The sequence below is a fragment of the Schistocerca nitens genome, chromosome 9 (genome assembly GCF_023898315.1).
Source record: "Schistocerca nitens isolate TAMUIC-IGC-003100 chromosome 9, iqSchNite1.1, whole genome shotgun sequence".
Classification (NCBI taxonomy): domain Eukaryota; kingdom Metazoa; phylum Arthropoda; class Insecta; order Orthoptera; family Acrididae; genus Schistocerca; species Schistocerca nitens.
The window spans coordinates 178,264,865-178,280,536 of NC_064622.1; the positions used below are offsets into that span (position 1 = coordinate 178,264,865).

The 15,672-nt window shown below is 46.1% G+C and overlaps 1 protein-coding gene across 1 annotated transcript in view; it reads right to left on the bottom strand.

Annotated features, from left to right (window-relative positions):
- The window catches only part of LOC126202945 (uncharacterized), a 111,517-nt gene that overhangs the window by 29,859 nt on the left and 65,986 nt on the right, over positions 1-15,672 (bottom strand). The window lies entirely within an intron of this gene.

A 15,672-nucleotide genomic window follows, 5' to 3' on the forward strand; every position in this document is an offset into this window, starting at 1 on the left:
AGTATTGGAATTTTTTTTTATTATATACAGATGAAAGCCACACTTAAATACTACTTTTCTACATAGTTGCCATTTAAATTAAGGCACTTATCGTAGCGATGGACGAGCTTGGAAATTCCTTTGTCGTAAAATTGTGCTGCATAGTATTCTACGATAACAGTACAGTCAGAATGGATGTTGCCATCTTCGAGGAAACTGGAAATACTGTTGTTAGCTGGTGACAACAGATAATATTGGTCCACATCCGTGAAAAATAGGTATGGCTCTTTATGATAGCAGCATACCTTTCCCAAACTCCTTACTTTTGGTGGGTCATAAGGCAGTGAGCCACGTGTACAGCCTTTTAAAGGTAAAGAAGTTTTCCCACTGACGACGATTCTCATGATGGAGCACCCAACTTTGATGTTTGTTTGTCTAAGCAATTTCATGTTTCCATCATCTAAATAGTTTCCAATGAGATGTTCCCGAGAAAAGGGGAATTACCTAGTCTGTGCTTTTAATACTGAAGTAGCTGTGTCCTGTGTCCTATATCCTGTATTAAGTCTGTGATATCCCCTTGTAGAGCAGCTTTGGATGACAGGGTGGCATTGAAAATATGCCCATCAGCTCTCTCGAAGACCCATTACTGATGGTGTTTGGTTGGGCATCAATGTGGGAGAGTTACAGCAAATGAGAATGATTGCAGATCGTACTGTTTCCACCATTTGATTGAGGAGAGGCAGCTGGGGGTACAAATCAAGAGAACGGTGGCTGTGTATGTTCCATGTACCACACCAAAATGAGATGGGGTGTCATTGTTTAGCAAACATAGGTCAAGGTCTTTGATTAATTGTTCAATTAGGACACCTCAGTTTAGTGTCGTATCACTCTTTCTCACAATGGGTTGTGGGCCTTGAAACCACTCACGAGGAGAAAAAGTAAAGGTAGCTGATGGATCAGGTTAGTTATCTCTGCTGTCGGCTCCCTGTCCAGAGGGAGATAGGCGTCACAGATAGTAAAATCCATAGTTGTATATACAGGGTGACAATTATTGAACTGTATGAAGTAAAATTGTCATAATTTCTGCGTTAGGATGTTCAAACTGCACGGTTGCCCATGTGGCATGATGGGAATTAGTATGCGCAGTACAGTTTTGTTTCACGACAAATCCCATTTTCATTTGGATGGGCTCATCATAAACAAAACTGGTGCATTTGAGGGACTAAGAATATGCATTTTGTGATTGAGAAGTCTCTCAAGGGGTGACTGTGTGGTGTGAAACGTCCAGTCACAGAATAATTGGTGCGATATTCCTTGATGGTACAGTGACTACTGAATGGTACATGAAGGTTTTGGAGGATGATTTCACCCCTATTATCCAAAGTGACCCTGATTTTGACAAGATGTGGTTCATGCAAGATGGAGCTCAACACCATCGAAACAGGAGAGTGTTTGATGTCCTGGAAGAGCTCTTTGGGGACCACATTCTGGCTCTGGGGTACCAAGAGGCCACTGGCATGGACCTCAATTGACCACCATGTTCTCTGGATCTGAACATATGCAATTCCTTTTTGTGGGGCTATATTAAAGACAAGGTGTACAGCAATAACCCTAAAATCATTGCTGAGCTGGAAACAGCCATTCAGGAGGTCATCGACAGCATCGACGTTCCAACACTTCAACACGTCACACAGAATTTCGCTATTTGCCTGCACCACATCATCGCCAATGATGGCAGGCACATTGAACATATCATAACCAAAATCTGAATATCTGTAGTGACATTTGCATGTTGAATGAAGTGTGTAGATGCCATGGTTTGTAACTATTGTATTCGTTGTTTTTTTTTTTCTTTTTTTTTTTCATATAGTTCAATAGTTGTCAGCCTGTATGTGAACAGATACAGCCTGCAGCACTATACTGAGCAGAACTTGACCAATAAAGGTGTCCACAAGCACCAATGTGAAGACACCACCTGAAGCTCATTCAGAGCCAACTGTATTTTTGAAGTAGGCACTGAGATTACATAAGGTAAAGCTATATGTTGTAAATAATCAAGCTTCCTTGAGGGCTATAGATATTGTTGGTTAAAAGTAAAGAAGGTGTCAGAGTTCTGATTGGTTGTGAAAATGACCATTACAGTTCCACTGGATGATGGTGTTAGGGGTACCTAGGTATGGCAGTAAGGGTACTAAAAGGTGGGGAATTTTTAGCCTCTGCCTGCACCACCTGTTAAGTAGGAACGGTGTCAACATGCATAATTTCAACATTTAAGTGTGAGTTGGCAGGCTGGTTGAGCACTGAGGGATTAAACAGCAATGTCATCACTGAATAAGCAGCTCATCTGAAGTTAGTGACATCTGCCATAAATTTGATCGTATTATGAAATTATGTAGGAGTGGTAAAACTGAGACACTGAAAGCAATATTGATGGCAGAGTTGAAAAATTATTTAAGGAGAAGTACAGGTAAATGTGTTGTCAGCTAGTCTCTAGATCACAGCTGATGAGCGGTCTCCCACAACTAGTGTCTGGCTATCTGGTCCCCCCTCCCACAAATCCAATTATGTGACAGAGTAAGCTATGTCTTCTAGTCAGGATTCATAATAGGGTAATTTCACAGAAAGTGAAGTTTTAATTGCCTGTAACAGTCCCTACACCTTTGTTTGGCAACAAATCAACACCGCTGGCATCATCAAATCTTTCCTGTATATCGTTCATTTCACCTATCTGGTTCCCCCCCCCCCCCCCCCCCCCTCCCTTCCACATTAAATCAAACAATGGAAAATCCAGGATGAAATGTCACAATATTATGAAAAGGATATTTGTTCACCATATAGCGCGTGTGCTGAGATGCAGATAGGCACAACAAAAAGACTATTGGAAAGTGAGCTTTTGACCAACAAGGACTGTCGAAAATAGACATCCACATTCCTCCCAAACCACAACACCTTCTCCCCCATTCACTTTACCTCGTCCTACTCAACCCAACAAGCCACCCTTCCTCAATGCTGACCTCCACCTTAAAGATGGCTACATCAGTACCTCTGTCCATATCAAATCTACCAACCTCTAGCAATACTTCCACTTCGAAAGTCGCCACTCATTCCATACTTAGAAGTCCCTTCCATACATCCTAGCCACCCGTGGCCATCACCTCTGTAGTGACAAGTAGTCCCTCTCTAAATGTACTAAATCCTCCCACAGTGGTATTCCACCACCCACCGAACCTACACAATATCCTTGTCCATCCCCACAAAAATCCCTTTCCCAACTCCTTGCCTCATGGCTCATATCCATGTAAAATGAAATGATCGTATGGCATTTATTGGCCGGGATATTCCCTTCGGGATTCGGCCGCCTGTAATAGACCCAGATGCAAGATCTGTTCCATACATCATCCCAACACCACCTACTGCAGTCCGTCACTAACATCACCTATCCCATCAAAGGCAGAGCTACCTGTGAAACCAGTATGTGATCTGCAAGCTACGCTGTAACCACTGTGCTGCATTCAGTGTGGGCATGATAACCAACAAGCCATCTGCCCACATGAATAGCCGCCGGCCCCATTGCTGAGCATGCCGTCCAACACAACATTCTTCATTTCAATAAGTGCTTCACAGCCTGTGCCATCTGGATCCTTCCCACCAACATTAGCTTTCCAGATTTGTGAGGTGGAAACTCTCCCTGCAATATATCCTATGTTCACGTAACACTCCTGGTCTCAAGCTTTATTAGTCATTGTCCTTACCCATCTAGTCCCTTTCCTGTTCCCATTCCAGAACTACACAGCCCTCTATTTCACCAACACACCCTCAGCCTTTTTCCTTTTCTCCTTTTCCGCTAACCTCCTCCCCCCCCCCCTTCCCCTCCCCTCCGTCAAATCTCCCATGTGCAACTAGTTGCCCTACCTTCTCTCCACCTCACCCCTGTACACTCCCACAAGCAGCAGTTTACCACCCCACCCCTTCCCTGTTATCCCACCCCCTCCCTGCCCCAGCCTCCTCCTTACCCCCATCACCCGGCTGCCTCTTCCATCATGTGCTGCTGCTTGCAGTCTGGCTTCAGCTGCCAGACATTGCAGTCATGTATGTGTGAATTCTGCTTTCACACACACGTGTGTGTGTGTGTGTGTGTGTGTGTGTGTGTGTGTGTGTGTGTGTGCGTGTGGTGTGCGCACGCGCGCGTGTGCGAGAGAGAGAGAGAGAGAGAGAGAGAGAGAAAACAGGGACATGGAGAAAGGGCTAAAAGAGACACCATACAGAAATGGAGGTCAAAAACCAAAATATTAAATGGCCTTTGCCATATTGGTTTGGCGGATAAAAAGTAAAATGCGGTCAACAGCCCGCGTTTCATTTGCTAAAATGGCCGGTAACTCAGACGGCAAACCCAAGCGGGAACGTAAACGGTTAAAAAAATGGACATTCCGTCAGGAAGTGGTGGACAGTTAAGACTTGGGCGCAATGTGTACAAAGTGGTGTGGTAGTGCCACTCATCAAGTGATGATGGCTAAAAAGGCAGTGCCCAATACGCAGCCCAGTTAAAATGACCTCCTCCCGCCAGGGCTGAGAGGAGGTCGTCCAAGCCACTGGGAGAGGCTTAATAAGCCAGAGCTTATTCCCTTGAACGAAGGACCATTGGTGATGTCAAAGGGACACCTCTTGACAGACAGAAACACAGAGATCATCAGAGGGAATATAAGAACTAGTGGGCTGAGGTACGAGGACTGCAGTCTTGGTAGCAGTGTCAGCAGCCTTGTTTCCTGGCAGACCAACATGATCAGGAACCCAGATAAACATCACAGTGGCTCCACCAAGACTGAGCAAGTGACAGATTGCCTGGAGCAGCTGCACTAAGAGATGGGCGGTGTACAGTGCACATAGACTTTGAAGGGTGCTGAGAGTGTCCAAGCAGAGGACACAACTGAAAAATCTGTGTTGCAGAATGCACTCCGTGGCTTGATACAGGGCGAAGAGATCGGCTGTAAATTCTGAGCAGTGTGCTGGAAGCTGATATCAAAAAACACAATGATGAAGGCACACCCAACCCCACGGTCAGTCCAAGAGCCATCAGTGTACACAAAGGTACTATTGCGAAGTTCCATGCGAATGTCGTGAAACTAAATGTGATAGAGCGAAGCTGGAGTAGTGTCCTTAGGAAGCAAATGAAGGTGAAGGTTAACATGGGTTGCTTCAGGACGCCAAGGTGGTGAACAATTCACACCCATTGGGAAAGTTGCAGGTAGTGTGAAGTTAAGCCGCCATAGCAAGTGCCAAAAGCGGACTCCAGGAGGTAACAGAGAAGAGGGAAGCACCCCATATTGGCAATCAAGGGAATCATCAATGAAGGAGGCATAGGATAGGTGGCCATGCATGGCAGACAAATGGCATGCATACCTGCTGAGGAGAAAGTCATGGCAGTAGGACAGTGGTAGTTCAGCAGCTTCAGCAACAGACTCTCAACTGGACTAGTGTAAAAGGCACCAGTGGCAAACGGATGCTAAGATGGTGGATAATGTTGAGACAGCATAAGAGGGATGCATAAACAAAGCACCCATAGTTGAGTTTCGAGTGGACAAGGGACCGGTACAAATGGAGGAGGGTGGTTCGATCAGCACCCCAGGACGTACCATTGACGACATGTAGGACACTGAGGAACCGCGTACAGCGGGGTGCCAAGTAAGACACGTGGGAGGACCAAGAGTGTTTCCTATCAAGCATGAGCCCCAGGAATTTTGTAGTTTCAATGAACGGTAGGGCAACAGGCCCAAGATGAATAGAAGGTGGGAGAAACCATTTGCACTGCGAGAAATTCATACAGACAGTTTTGTCAGTGGAAAAACGAAAGCCACTGTCGACGCTCCAAGAGTAAAGACAATCAAGACAACGCTAAAGATGCAGCTCAGTGAGACAGGTCCGTGGAGAACTGCAATAGGTGACAAAATCATCATCAAAAAGGGAGCTGGAAATGCCCAGCAGGAGACAGGCCATTATAGGGTTAATGGCGACAGCAAAGAGAATGACGCTCAGGATGGAACCCTGAGACACATCGTATTCCTGGATAAAGGTGTCCAACAAGGCAGCACCTACATGCACCTTGAAAACTCTGTCCTTTAACAATTCCTCAAGAAAACAGGGTAGGTGGCCACGGAAGCCACACGTGTAGAGAGCATGAAGGATACCAGTCCTCCAGCAGTTGTCGTAGGCCTTCTACAAATCGAAAAACATGACCACAATCTGGGATTTCCACAGAAAACCATTCATGACATGGGTGGACAAAGTAATGAGGTGGTCAACTGCTGAACGCCGTGCTCGGAATCCACACTGTGCATTCGTTAGTAAATTGCGTCACTCGAGCCACCATACCAGCCGGGAATGAATCATACATTTTATCACCTTGCAAATGCAGTTCGTGAGAGAGATGGGGCCGTAGCTAGAAGGAAGGTTTGTATCCTTACCAGGCTTAGTTATGGGTATGATGGTGATTTCACACCAAAGTCTGGGAAATGTGCCCTCTGCCCTGATGCAGTTGTACATGTTAATCAGAAAGTGCTTGCCTGCAAGAGAAAGGTGCTGGAACATCTGAATGTGGACTGCGTCTGGCCCTGGGGTGAAGGATCGGGATGAACTGAGAGCATGATCTGCTCCCTCATAGTAAAGGCAGCACTGTAGCACTCACAATTCTGAGAAGATAATATTATCACCTGAGCCTCCTCCACTTGTTTCTGATGGAGGAAGGTAGGGTGATAGTGGAAAGTTCTCGAAACTTCCACAAAATGGGAGCCCAAGGTGTTGGAAATAGCAATAGGGTCCACGATAAAATCATCTGCTACTCTCAGGCCGGAAATTGGCAAATGGATCTTGGTCCCAGAGAGCCATCAGAAGCTGGCCCACATGAAAGAGGAAGAGGTGGAACTGTTAAAAGAACTAGTGCATGAAATCCAGCTAGCTTTTTTGCTATCCCATGTGTTAAAACAATGACAGTGTTTGTTCAATACATACCGCAATATTCTGCAGGACTTGTGAACTGTGTGGTTAGGTTTTTACTGCTCGTGTAGATGTTCAATAGTTAACTAGTGTAGCAGTATGTGGATGTTCACCGGCAAACTATTAACGAGGCTTATCAAAAGTTAAACAATAGTGCACGGGCCATATTAAATGTGTATATGGAGGCTTGTGAACAGTTAAAGTAAACAACAGCGCAATGCAAATGTGCACCTGTCGGCTACATCTTTTAAAGTAGTCCGTGTTCGACTTTCATCCCCCATTTTTCAGCTAGTATAGCAATGCAGTACGTCTACACTGAGGACAACAAACAAAGAAATAGAGCAGGCGAACGTCACATATCAACAAGACGTTCTAGTGTGGTTGAAATGATGACACTTGTAGCATCGCATCGGGTTCGGAATGTACGGCTGGACTGTGATAATTTCATTGCCTGCTTTGATCTTGGACGGAAGCACCACTCTATCAAAGGTGTGAAAAAGAGTGCGGGTGGGCACTAAGGAGGAATCTACCTTTTTCATTACCCAGTGGACGGCAATGACACCCTGATCAGAGAGGTAATACTGGATTTCAGCCTTGGTTACACAGTCGAGCAGTTTGTGTAAATAACGCCATGGCAAGAATTCAGAGTTCTATGGGCCTCGACATGAACAGGGTAGCCATTGACAAGCAGTAGTTGTGCTTGAGAATCAGAAGTAGTCCTCCAAAAGCAGAGTGCCATTCTGTAAACGAGAGCAGGATTTCACAGGGCCAGCAATTGCATCAACACCTTTCTGAATAATAAATAGATTTACTGTGGCGAAGGAATGACCGTCTTCAGTGCGTGAGACCACGAGGAACTGTGGTGCAGCAGGAAGGGTCTTTGAATCATTGGTCTTATTACATTTACATTTCGTAGACACTGATTGTGAAGATGATTGACTCATTGCGAGAGAGTCCCCCATGATTGCCAGTGTCTCTGATAGCACACTTCTTCCAATTGGGGGCCCCTTTCACAAGGGGGCGCACCTGACTTAGGTGATTGTTCACATCTCCTAAACACCTGACAGAGGGACCAATCGGCAATATGGGAATATTGCAGCTCAGGCAATTGCCCCTCCCTGGGCTTGGCCTGTAACAGGGTACATGCGAACCCTACCTGTCGACCCGGGGCTGGGTTACGCAGTCACCTGTTACACGTCAGACGTGTAGGCTGGCCTTCAGGAGTGCAAAGGGAGGAAAAAGAAGAGAAAGAGGAACCTCAAATGCCAAAGCGGAGGAACGAGAGGGGAAGAGAAATAAAGAAAGGAAAAGGGAGCGAAAAACAATGGTGATAGTGTTATTACATCATAGACAGACAATGCATTCCCAATAACACCCCAGACATGTTCCCCAATGGAGAGGAAAAAGAATAGCAAAAGACTAGGAGAGACATGCAGCACAGAAGGGAAAAATGCTTCAAAGGCTGGGGCCCTTTGGCAGCCAAGCACGAACCCACCAAAGAGTCGCGAGCCCTCTCTCTCTCTCTCTCTCTCTCTGTGTGTGTGTGTCTGTGTGTGTGTGTGTGTGTGTGTGTGTGTGTGTCTACGGCACACTTTGTCCATTTTCGAAAACGGCTTTGTTGGCCGAAAGCTCACTTCCTGACAGGCTTTTTGTTCTTCCTATCTGCGACTCACCATCTCCACTATATCATGAGTAGCAATATCCTTTTCATAATATTGTTATTTTCATGTTAATACTTTGATGTACCGTACACACGTTATGTACCTAATCATGGAATGAGTCAATAGTGAAAGTGAGAAGGCAGATGGATTAACAATAAGAAAACAAAGTGAGGGAAATAATCAGTGGGTGGGGCCACACAAGTATCCCCTGGGTCTCTACATGCAACAGGGGCCATCCCTCCCATAGTCATCCTATCCTTTATCTGTTATAGTCAATGCAGTAAGGAGGGGAACAGCCTCCTCTAGTCAGTGAATTGTAACCCCTAAAAAAGAAGTCTTGGTATGGCAGAGAAAGAGGCTAACCACATGTAAAAGCAATTGAAAGGAAAGGATTACTGAGGCAGCCAAGCAAAGAGGTAGGGTTGAGAGCCACTAGATCCAACATGTGGCGGGAGATGTCCCTGCCCCTGCCCCTGCCCCTGCACCTGCCCCTGCCCCTGCCCCTGCCCCTGCCCCTGCCCTGAAAGTAGTTTAGGATGTTGTACCTGAGAACAAAAACCACAGAGAAAATGGAGAACCATCTCAACAGCATGTGTGCTGTCCACCATTATTAGAGACAAAGAATGTGGAAGACCATACTTACAAGGAGAGCAAGATGAAGGGAGTATTCCACCAGCATGTGAACTACTGTCTCTGTAACCACATTGTGGAGTTGGCTGGTTACATAAAGTGGAACTATTAATTAATCTGGTAGGACTGATGTGACGGCAACATAAGACAATAGAGTCCTTCCAGGAGGAACAGGAGGAGGACTGTTATGCAGCCGTAGTCTCTTTGACAGTGCAGAGTTTGTTAGAGAGGCAACAGTCTCTCAGGTTTTTTCTTGGAGTGAAGAGAGGTTGTATTTGCACCCAGAAATCTGGACCTAGGATTATTTAAGCCAATACTGGACTAGTAACAACTTCACTAGCCAAATGATTAGCCAGTTCATTCCCTTGGATACCCACATGACTTGGGACACAGAGGAAAACAACTGAGCAGGCAGTATAACAGGTCATGAATAGCAGATATCACACGGTGACCAGAGTAACAGCAATCATTAGCCTTGAGACTGCTCGTGGAGTCACTGGAAGGAGAAAGGTGGTTGAGAAAAGTCTGTTTTATTAAACACAGTGTTCTGTAAATGGATATCAGCTTCTCCATTAAAACACTACATAATCTCAACAACAAATGGCACTCCTGACTCAGGTGAAATGTAAACATAGATGCTGTCCTATTCACAATTGTAAAGCCATCAGTGTAAGTGACTGTAGCATCCTGATGCTCCTGAAAACAAAACAGAAAAAAAACAGCTGCCAGAAAGTCTTGGGGGAAACAAACTTTTAAAATTGTTGAGCTTTAAACGCTGGCTCCCCTTCACAAGGTCATGTACTGGCAAATGAGTAGTCTGAAGATGCAGCCAAATCAAACTTTGCAGCTGTGTCCAATCGGGATGATACGAGGTGCATTCAAGTTCTAAGGCCTCCGATTTTTTTTCTAATTAACTACTCACCCGAAATCGATGAAACTGGTGTTACTTTTCGACGTAATCGCCCTGCAGACGTACACATTTTTCACAACGCTGATGCCATGATTCCATGGCAGCGGCGAAGGCTTCTTTACGAGTCTGTTTTGACCACTGGAAAATCACTGAGGCAATAGCAGCACGGCTGGTGAATGTGTGGCCACGGATAGTGTCTTTCAATGTTGGAAAAAGCCGAAAGTCACTAGGAGCCAGGTCAGGTGAGTAGGGAGCATGAGGAATCACTTCAAAGTTGTAATCACGAAGAAACTATTGCGTAACATTAGCTCGAGGTGCGGGTGCGTTGTCTTGGTGAAACAGCACACGCGCAGCCCTTCCCGGATGTTTTTGTTGCAGTGCAGGAAGGAATTTGTTGTTCAAAACATTTTTGTAGGATGCACCTGTTACCGTAGTGCCCTTTGGAATGCAATGGGTAAGGATTACGCCCTCGCTGTCCCAGAACATGGACACCATCATTTTTTCAGCACTGGCGGTTAACCGAAATTTTGTTGGTGGCGGTGAATCTGTGTGCTTCCATTGAGCTGACTGGCGCTTTGTTTCTGGATTGAAAAATGGCATCCACGTTTCATCCATTGTCACAACCGATGAAAAGAAAGTCCCATTCATGCTGTCGTTGCGCGTCAACATTGCTTGGCAACATGCCACACAGGCAGCCATGTGGTCGTCCGTCAGCATTCGTGGCACCCACCTGGATGACACTTTTCGCATTTTCAGGTCGTCATGCAGGATTGTGTGCACAGAACCCACAGAAATGCCAGCTCTGGAGGCGATCTGTTCAACAGTCATTCAGCGATCCCCCAAAACAATTCACTCCATTTTCTCGATCATGTCGTCAGACCAGCTTGTGCGATACCGAGGTTGTTTCGGTTTGTTGTCACACGATGTTCTGCCTTCATTAAACTGTTGCACCCACGACAGCACTTTCGACACATCCATAACTCCATCACCACATGTCTCCTTCAACTATCGATGAATTTCAATTGGTTTCACACCACGCAAATTCAGAAAACGAATGATTGCATGCTGTTCAAGTAAGGAAAACGTCGCCAATTTAAGTATTTAAAACAGTTTTCATTCTCGCCGCTGGTGGTAAAATTCCATCTGTTGTACGGTGCTGCCATCTCTGGGACGTATTGACAATTAACGTGGCCTCATTTTAAAACAATGCACATGTTTCTATCTCCTTCCAGTCCGGAGAAAAAAAAAATCGGAGGCCTTAGAACTTGAATGCACCTCATACTACGTCCCAGTAAATATAGAGGGGAGCAGTGTGATCCCCATCCCAAGAGGAGTGTGTAAGGAAGCAGAGAGGATAAAACTTGTGCATGCAGCTACTCTTTAGCCATGTCAGCTTCTTATCAAAGAAGAGTCCCAAAAATCGGAACTGTGCAACAACGTTCAGAGTGCTTGTCAACAAGTACAGTTCTGGGTCCGGATGCACTGTGGTGTGATGATAGAAAAGTACGACTTGGGTTTTCAGAGGAGGGAACTGGAAACCACACGAAAATGTCCAAGCAGTGGCCCTTTGGATGGAGCCTTGGAGGTGGTGTTTTGGCCAAGGGTACAGATTGGGACGTATACAAAATGCACAAGTCTTCAATATACTATGCGTGGTTGATCATGTCACTAGCCTACTGACAGTGCTAGAGCCCTGTGGAATGCTGTTCTCTTGGACCAGTGGGGAGACGAGTGATGTACCACTCTAACCCAGAACACCTGGAGGGCAGGTGTACATCAAGTGCTGCCAGCCTGTGGTAGTTCCCCTCAGCCAGGCTGAACTGCGTAGCATGAGTAGGTTCATTTCAGCTTGGCCTATCAGGTCCCAATTTACCAATGCTAGCCTGCCAGGAAGCCAACATTTCGCATGTCGTGGCACAGGTTGAACTCATTGATTGACTTGATAGCCTATGGAGCCAATGTTACCCATCATTTTGAGATGGAGTTTAAGCTGGCTCACAGTGTGACTGTCTTGGACAATATTAAGAAGAAATCCAAATTACTGATCATCAAAAATTAGCCATTTTCTTTGGTTTTCTTATAATAAACTGTTATCACATGTTTGTTTGGCATTCTGTATCAGAAATAAATTGTGATGATCCAATGAATATTTCATTTTATCTATTGTCTCTATGTGAAGCACTTGCATGTAGCACAATATGTGACTGTCTGTGAAACACACACATCAAACAAAGTTTTGCATCACCTCAGTTCCGGAACCTGTACAGAAAATTGCAATAGAAAAGAACATAATCATCATTTCCGCCCTTTTGATTGCTCATGAAAACCATACACTGCATGTTGTACCACCATACAGCGAGACCTTCAGAGGTGGAGGTCCAGATTGCTGTACACACCGGTACCTCAAATACCCAATAGCACGTCCTCCTGCATTGATGCATGCCCGTGTTTGTCGTGGCATACTATCCACAAGTTCATCAAGGCACTGTTGGTCCACTTTATCCCACACCTCAACGGTGATTCGGCGTAGATCCCTCAGAGTGGTTGGTGGGTCACGTCGTCCATAAACAGCCCTTTTCAATCAATCCCTGGCGTATTAACATGATTCACGTTGTCCGTCGCACTTCACATAGTGTAGACCGCCCGATGTAAAACTGACTGGGCACGCCCCGTGCTGCCCGAGTTGTTGTTGTTCCGCCGGCAGAGTGCGCGGCTGAATTCTCGCGTGCCCTCTGGTGGACGGGACTGACTTGCGGCAACTACTGTCCGTGACGCGCCGTGCCGATGTGCGCCTCCCGCGATATTTCTGGTGGCTACTGCACCAGGCATATTCGATAGGGTGCATGCATGGAGAACATGCTGCTTACTCTAGCTAAGCATTATTATGAAGGAAGTCATTCACAAGATGTGTATGATGGGGGTGCAAACTGTCGTCCATGAAGACAAATGCCTCGCCAATATGCTGCCGATATGGTTGCACTATCAGTTTGAGGATGGCATTCCTGTATCATATAACCATTACGGCGCCTTCCATGACCACCAGTGGCATACGTCGGCCCCACATAATGCCACCCCAAAACAGGAGGGAACCTCCACCTTGCTGCACTCACTGGACAGTGTGTCTAAGGCATTCAGCCGGACTGGGTTGCAACTACTGTCCGTGACGCGCCGTGCCGATGTGCGCCTCCCGCGATATTTCTGGTGGCTACTGCACCAGGCATATTCGATAGGGTGCATGCATGGAGAACATGCTGCTTACTCTAGCTAAGCATTATTATGAAGGAAGTCATTCACAAGATGTGTATGATGGGGGTGCAAACTGTCGTCCATGAAGACAAATGCCTCGCCAATATGCTGCCGATATGGTTGCACTATCAGTTTGAGGATGGCATTCCTGTATCATATAACCATTACGGCGCCTTCCATGACCACCAGTGGCATACGTCGGCCCCACATAATGCCACCCCAAAACAGGAGGGAACCTCCACCTTGCTGCACTCACTGGACAGTGTGTCTAAGGCATTCAGCCGGACTGGGTTGCCTCCAAACAAGTCTCCAACGATTGTCTGGTTGAAGGCATATGTGACACTCACTGGTGAAGAGAATGTGATGCCAGTCCTGAGTGGTCCATTTGGCATGTTATTAGGCCCATCTGCACCACGCTGCATGGTGTCATGGTTGCAAAGCTGGACCTCGCCATGGTTGTTGGGAGTGAAGTTGCGCATCATACAGCCTGTTTCGCACAGGTTTGAGTCTTAACACGATGACCTGTGGCTGCACGAAAAGCATTAGTCATCATGGTGGCATTGCTGTCGGGGTTCCTCCGAGCCATTCTCACGTAGGTAGCAGTCATCCATTGCAGTAGTAGCCCTTGGGCGGCCTGAGCGAGGCAAGTCATCGACTGTTCCTGTCTCTCTGTATCTCCTCCATGTGCACTCCAAGACGCCTGGTCACTTCCCTTGTTGAGAGCCCTTCCTGGCACAAAGTAACAATGCGGACGCAATCAAACTGCGGTATTGACAGTCTAGGCATGGTTGAACTACAGACAACATGAGCATGAGGAGTGTACCTCCTTCCCGATGGAATGACTGGAACTGATCGGCTGTCGGACCCCCTCCGTCTAATCGGTACTGGTCATGTGTGGCTGTTTACATCTTTGGGAGGATTTAGTGACATCTCTGAACAGTCAAAGGGTCTGTGTCTGTGATACAATACCAATAGTCAATGTCTATCTTTAGGATTTCTGGGAACCAGGGTGATGCAAAACTTTTTTTTGATGCGTGTATAACTGTTAAAGTTATCCAAATTAACCGTTCGGAAAATACACTAATAACTGTCATGAGCATATTTTGCATGGTGTGAGAGATGGTGCAGTTTTGGGTGAAGGAAATAGGAAGCAGGACATCTCGAACTTATCAGCTGGAGCTGTGTAGCTTGGTCCAATATGATAGCAGAGTCCTCCATTGACGAGCCTACAAAGTTGATGGAAATGGTATGCTTCAAGTTATACAGAAACAGTACACCCACAGAGTTTTTATCCATGTCAGATAAAGAATCTTGTTGATAAAGTGACAACTATCGTTACAGTTGTGTATGTAATACCACTAAACAAACAGAACCAACATTCATAGTGTTCTTTCGGTTGGTATTGTTTCAGCTGGTCTGGTTTAATGTGGACACAATCTAACAGGAGCTACAGCAGTCACTGAATGGTAATGTATGAACACTGTTAACATGCTTGTAACTCAAAATACCGAAGGGCTAACAAGTCTTAACCCTTAACTACATTTGTGGGGTAATTTATTACCTGATGCATTACACTTTTGTTTACAATTCCATTCGTACTGAAACGTTACTGTTATGCCAGAGCCAAGGTAGCCCCCGAGGGCCAGCAACCCATATTACACCACAGAGGATGAGGTTGTCTATGTCTAAGGCATACCAAAAGCACCATGGTAAACACTGGCTATTTACATACAAGATAATGGAAACAGACATTCCGAGCACTACTTCCTGCATGGGGAGCTCGAGCCACGGCCTGCAGGAAGTATCACTGGGCCAAAACCTGATTGGCTGGAGACATCTATTTAGGGGCTAGAACCAGCCCCGAAGTTCAGCTCACTCCGAATGTTGACCTTGTGTACTTCGACTGCTGAAGATTACATCTTCGTCTCTCAATTGGACTCTATAGAGTGAGTGTGTGAGAGTGTGTGTGTGTGTGTGTGTGTGTGTGTGTGTGTGTGTGTGTGTGTGTGTGTTATCACGAACCTTTGTAAAAAATCAGAAGTTAACTTTTGTTTGCCTCACTTAGGAGGCTTTTCCCCCCATGAACCATGGACCTTGCCGTTGGTGGGGAGGCTTGCGTGCCTCAGCGATACAGATGGCCGTACCGTAGGTGCAACCACAACGGAGGGGTATCTGTTGAGAGGCCAGACAAACATGTGGTTCCTGAAGAGGGGCAGCAGCCTTTTCAGTAGTTGCAGGGGCAACAGTCTGGATGATTGA